This window comes from Notothenia coriiceps, unplaced genomic scaffold (genome assembly GCF_000735185.1).
Source record: "Notothenia coriiceps isolate Sejong01 unplaced genomic scaffold, NC01 NC01_scaffold00028068, whole genome shotgun sequence".
NCBI classification, from domain to species: domain Eukaryota; kingdom Metazoa; phylum Chordata; class Actinopteri; order Perciformes; family Nototheniidae; genus Notothenia; species Notothenia coriiceps.
The window spans coordinates 8,935-15,663 of NW_011360769.1; the positions used below are offsets into that span (position 1 = coordinate 8,935).

The 6,729-nt window shown below is 37.8% G+C and overlaps 1 long non-coding RNA gene across 1 annotated transcript; it reads right to left on the reverse strand.

The window, feature by feature from the left end:
* Positions 1 to 3,873: 3,873 nt before the first annotated feature.
* Positions 3,874 to 5,946, reverse strand: LOC104957927 (uncharacterized). The gene is made up of 2 exons (XR_799712.1): positions 5,791 to 5,946; positions 3,874 to 5,296 (listed from the first exon to the last, which is right to left on the reverse strand). It is a non-coding gene; the product is annotated as an uncharacterized lncRNA (long non-coding RNA).
* Positions 5,947 to 6,729: the final 783 nt, after the last annotated feature.

Below are 6,729 nucleotides of genomic sequence, written 5' to 3' on the forward strand. Positions count from 1 at the left end.
ATTGGGTCAAGTTTGAAAGATAATATATAGTTATTGTGTCAGTAATTCAGAAAAGTAAACGTACTGCCATTTTGTGTAAATGTTGAGCAGAGAAATCCATTATTGGATAAAAAAATAGTTTACTGTCGTGACTATTCTTAACTATTGCTGCTGCTGCGCCACCAACTTGCTAATATTATTTATCACAGTTGTTTTTGCCGACTACATTTGGCCTGTAATGCATATTTTCCATTTGTAGTAACGTCATTTCTGTCTGTAGACTTGTTTTTTATTTGAATTTAAGTTCTCTCAATAGAAGATGTCATGTGCTATACAGATTTTTATAAAGCCCATTAAACAAAATAGTTTTTTTGGGACGTATAAATGTGCATGACTCTGTCTATAAAACCCATTCAGACTTAGCAACTATAACAAAACATTGAGGAATGTCAATAAAACACGTCTACTTGACAGTAGGGCTGCACGATTTTGGGGGAAAATCTAATTGCGATTTTTCTGACAAATATTGCGATTGCAATTCGATTTGCGATATTTGTTTTTAAGCAACCCAACGGAAGTTTATTGTAACATGCGGCCATATCTCCGGCTAGGAAGGTCTCCATCACATGTTTCTATTACAGGGTGAATCTTAAACTGAAGCTTGACTTTAAAGCAACCCAACGGAAGTTTCATGTAAGTTTAGTTCTTTCACTCGTAGCTCGGGCTGCGGGGGTGCTAGAGACGGGAGTATGTTGATGCGACCTTCCTAGCCGGAGATATGGCCGCATGTTACAATAAACTTCCGTTGGGTTGCTTAAAAACAAATATCGCAAATCGAATTGCAATCGCAATATTTGTCNTGTTCATAGTTTATTAAATATTAAGGTTCCTTAGACGTTGTTTCCTGCAAATGACGCGATTTCGGCCCCGGCACCAGGTCCGTGGGGCTTAAGAGGCATTGCTAACCTTAGTTTCTCCGATTAGGTCATCTCTTTGGGAGTGAACCTTACATCTATGTGTGATCAACAGACGTGTTTAGGGGGTGAGGTTTTTGCATACTGTGTCTGAGGGGTATCTGTATATCCCATTTGTCTTGTCTTGTGGTTTTGCATACAGTGCCCCCTGGTATCAGCTGGCCTCCCAGAATGATGTTGTAATGTATCTTATAAAGAGAGACTGTTTCACTCAGAACAGGATGTTCTCTTTGGAGGAGACATCATACTTGCAAATATAAAGGTCCTTATTGCTTCTAATACGAATATTGTGTTGCTGTACATTTGTTATCTAACTGATTATTCTCTCTAGAAGACCACAGCTGATTTTAAAGCTGCTACGACAATTGTTTTCTGAAATGACTGACTTTTTTTAATTCATGTATTTTTACCAAAAAAAGTGATTTGCTTTTAAATAACAAAAGTTTGTTTTAGATTATTTGTGATTGTTTCTAATAGTTGGTGATTGCTAAAAGGACAGTAGTGTATCTACTACCAATAGTGAACAGTTGTTGAATTACACGTAACCCTTGACATTTGTAGTGAACACATTCAGTGTCACATAACTGGAATAGTTCTTCAGCTGTTTTCCCGGACAAGAATAATACTACAGGTGAGAAAAAGAAGACCTGACAAGAGAGGAGATGTATTTTAAGACTGTAGGCTATTTAATATCAACATAAGCTAAGAGCAGCCACTTAAACTGTATTTATATCAAATAGAGAATAGGATAGACTACACTGGCAAACGGTCCACCACCTGATTATTTCTCCAATATCATTTTGACTTTTTTCCTGTCACAACTTTCCTTATTCAAGAAATGAGTTAAGTATTTTCCATTTGATCCTTCTTTATTCTTTAAATCCACTGTTTTTACTTTGCAGATTGAGTTTTTGCATACATGATGAATGAAGTACCAAAAGTATCTAAATCTCTCTTGACCAGCAACAGAATTATAATTTTGCATACATGTTAGTGCATTTATAATAATGACTATTAAATACGATTTAATATTAACTGACAAGAGTCACAACACTACATCATGAGTACTTCTATACATAACATGTCTGTTACAAGTTGCTTATAATACTACAGTCCTACTTTTTTGTATGCACAGGTTTGAATGCAGGTCCATTATTACCACTTTACTTTTATGTTAAGTATCTTTCTTAATACTACAGACTGCTCTATGTCGTGCAGGCTGAGGGATATCAACATCTGAAGGCTGACTCAACACAAACATTGTAGTTATAAAAAGCGGGAAATGACTTCTAAATAAATATTTTAGGAGTTCAAGTTTAAAACCCTATTGAAAGGAAAATACATTTTGCAGTTCTTAACTCTATATTAATTATGTTTCAGCTTTACAAAGGATGAAGTTGCATAGGCTATGTTCCTCCAATATTTCATTTCAATACAGAAGACACACTTCTCTATTTCAGCTTCAAACTACTCAAAGTTAATACAAGTAGTGATTTTACTCACCAGTTACCAGAGCCGATCACACAGATTTTCTTCGGTGCTGCCATGATGTGTTTGACCTTCCAGACGGAGCTGCTGCGGGTGCGGAGACATACTGAAGCCGGGACAAAGTGTATTTATACCGGACACACATCTGAGGCTGGCCCGCCCTCTGCGGCTGGTTGGTCTGCTCGCTCGCCTCTCAGGGACACACTCGTTCTCTTTATACCTCTCTCTCACACGCACGCACGCACGCACACACACACACTGAATAATCCAGTTTTAACTCAATTTGACCAATTTGAGAAGTAGCCCTATTTTATGAATAGCAACTACATAGAAAGAGTTGTTGGTAATACAAAAAAAATAGAATATCAACACCTTGAAGGTTAAAATGTGATGAAATATAACACAAGTAAAATCTAAAATTAAGAAAAAATAATTGCACTTGCAATTTCACGTTTAAACATTTGTTGGTGAAATTAATTCATTGGGTTATTGCATTCTTGTAATGAGGAAGTGAACGACAATCATAGGAAATGCCGGTCCATAATACATAAAACTGAATTAACCAGTTGGCAGAAAATGAATTTACAACCATTTCTAGCCAGTTAATAATTGATTCCCTTGCCAAAGATTGTTTTAGAGTTCAAGAGTGAAATTAAGTTGGGGAAACTACATAATTACATGTTTTTCATTACTATATTTCAGAGTTATTCTGAGAGAACTGTCATTCACTTACGTACGTGGATTTTTTCATTTTACCTTTAAACTTCTACCAAAATTAATTTCATATTGAAATACAGTTGTTAGTACTTTACTTTGTGTCTAACAGTTGTAGTTCATTTTCAGATTAATTGATATAAGAGAACACGACAATAAAACAAAATGCCATGTTGGAGATCATTGGTTGACGACTTATTTTGCTTACGACCTGAAAGCAAAAAGCTCCAGCTGGGCCTTTGTTGCTTTCAGAGGTATTTGAGTTGTTAGTTTCACTAGAAGTGATTCCCTCTCCAATCTCAGATAGTTCATGTTAATGACTTTTCAAGGACACTTTAAGTCAAAAACAATGGACTAAACTCAACTGCAGATACACTATAACACGACCTTGAGCAGCTACAGCAGAACAACTCTTTTACTTTCAAGAACATTTTGCTATTGATGATTTTACAAGGCTAGGATTTGGATTGAGGACATCTTTTGTAGATAACTTTAATATTGTTGTAGTGGTATTTTGGTAAATAATTTCAGTACTTTTTCCACCACTGATTTTTTCATTGACACTTTGTCTTTTGTGAAAGTGCACTTAATTGGGGACATTTTAGTAACACTTAAAGGATATATTTTGCATCTTTTAGAGCAGTATTTTAAATTTAGAACATACAAACAAATCACCTGAAAATCATAAACAGTTAAACCAATAACTTGGACACAAAGGTACATTTTAAATATCCTTTATTATAACATAAGAACATACAGAAAAATAGGTTTGGTCCATGAAAAAGTCTGCAGATTCAAACAGTACTACAGTTTCCCCCAGTGTGGCTTATTTCATCCCAGAGGTTCCCACCGCTCATTTCAAATCATGTACCTGCCCAAACCCACATTAGTGTATTCTTGGAATTGTTAATTAAATGCACACACAGTAAAATTTTAGCCAGGACTCCTCTGCCCTCTCTAACAGGGAAACGACCATTAAGCTCAACCAGTTGTCAGTCCTCAGCCAGCCTACGCAAAACCTACGACTCTTTAAATCGTGTTCATGGCTTCTCTGCACATATTTAGAAATACACAAATCTGAAAAGCAGAATATTGAACTTTTCCCAGCTTGCAGGCGATGTGAATGCCGTTTACATTTCATCCCGCAGAGCAGCGAATCGTCAAATGTGACTGTCGTCTTTATGTCGAGGAGAGGCCAATCACTGAGCGAGGCTGATCCATAATATAAATACTGGTTCAACTATCTGAGCGTAGACAAAGGGTTAAGAAAAACATCTGCAGGATTAGAGATACATTTATACTTCACATCCATCTTCAGTTTTTTTACTGCTCAGTATTTACAAAACTATATAGACTAGAGGTACTCATACTAGCTACTTCCTTGATAATCTGTACTAGATAACAAGACACATACTGATATAATAATACATATTTAAAAACAAGAATCATTGATAACAAAAAAAGAAAAGAAAAGGAGAACTTCATACTAAATGGCACCCTTTACAAAAGTTGTATATTCTTCCATGATTTAGCTTTAAACATCCCTCATACACCAGACTACGGCACAAAACCAACCAATGAGAGCTTAAGAAAAAGGACACATGGAGCCAATGAGCAGCAAAGCAGCTCAAATGATTACAAACACAATCACAACCAATAGAATGGGCCAGGGAGAGCCAAATGTTAGTTTGCTTTCCATCTGATTTAGGGTCATTTTAGAATCAGGGCCAAAATGCATCAAAGTCACCCTCTGCTTTTTCATTTGTGTACAATCTGTACTGTTGTGTGCACAACGTATCAAAATGAAAGGAATGCTTCAAGGTAAGGCTGAGACATGCAAAATATATTGTGCTCCAGGAACTCTGGTGTGAGGAGAAAAAAAGAAAGAATTACAAAAAAGTGGAAGTAGCAAAAAGAGCGCAACAGAAGTCGTGCTGCAGGGTGAAGAATAAACCAAAAATAAAAACAAAGACATCCTATATATCGGTAAAGCCAACTACTATCTATGCCAGAAGACTCTGGGAGGAATTTGTTTTTCTCATCCCACGCGCGCTCACACATTAGATGTCCCCCATGGAAACGTTTGTTTAGGTGTTCCTGATGCCGAGCGCCGTCTCCAGCTCCTGTCTCCTCTGCTGGACCTGAGAGACACGAGGAAACATCTAATCACCAGGACACAAAGCACTGAGGAGACATTCAATAAATGATAAAGCAGGAGTTTACAGCCATGCTACAGAACTGGTGTTAAGATGTAATGCTGACATTATTCAACAGAGTGTTAGCGTGTAACATTTGCTAAAAGTCAACCATTTGGATTGCTTCATTGTTTTCCTATTGATTTTGTGGAGCATATACACTACAGATTTAAACGTGTATAGGAAATAGCTATAGTAAACTCTGATAACTATTGGCATGTATGACTATTCTCAGAAATGTTTACATCTGTAGCTCTTGCTATCGGATCACAAACAGCTAACAATACCGGTGTCATCACATTTGTACGGGTGATATGACAAACTCGGGGAAAGCTACATTTCTGCACACAAATACAGAACAATTCATCAATTAGCTGTTGAGATAAATAAGTGTCAAAAAAGAAAAGACAAAACATAGGAGTGGGAATCATTTGGATTACCTTGGAGTAGAAGTAGCGGCAGACGGCCTCCTGAGCCCACGGCTGGTAGTAAAAGTCGGCTCTCCGCTCTTCTTCTGGGTTTCCGACCACATCGGTCATGGTCTGTGAACAGAGAAAGACACGTTTACACAAAACTCAACCTCGACTGGTCCTGCTGGGGAGAAATGCCATACCCCCGGATCATGAAAGGATAAACAACATCTATCAAACGCTGACGCAGCTATGACAAACATGTCGTCACAAGAGAAACGGTTATCTTTGTAGACTTGTTGGACAGTGACTGAGAGCAGCCGGTGAGATCTAATCGAATTTGTGGAATTTCCCAGCACGGGGCTGAACACACACTGCAGGAGGGCAGCAGCTGGGCAGCAGCTGGTCAGCAGCCTATTGGCTCACTCAGCGGACGGTGGAGGTGAACGTGAATCGAGTCGGACATGTTATTAAATGTTTCACGCTCCATTTGGACTCTGCCCTCTTGCGTTACACACGAGTGAGCAATGTCCTCGTACTAATGTAATCAAGTCCTCTTTGCCTACATTCAATTCAGAAATTACAACCAGTCTCCAAATATTAACCTCAAACATGACCTCAGGAATCTACGGAGCTGGTAAAACCAGAGGGTATGTGTGTAATTGTTGTTTTGATGTTCCTTTTTCTGAACCTTGACATTTTATATCTGACATTAGCTGTCAAGTAAGGCTGAACGATTAATCGATTTTAAATCGAAATTTGAAATGATTATCAAATCGCAAAGCCTGCAATTTCTTGTACATTTTTTTCTTGTGTGTCAGTCATCCACACCAATCAGAAGTGCTGTGCTCCACATGTACCAGCCATTGTTAACCAATCAGAAGTGGCCCATGATAGAAGGTGATAGACAGATTGATCCAATCACCTGCCAAGTATTTTTTGAAATACCTTCAAATGTCTTCCCAATGG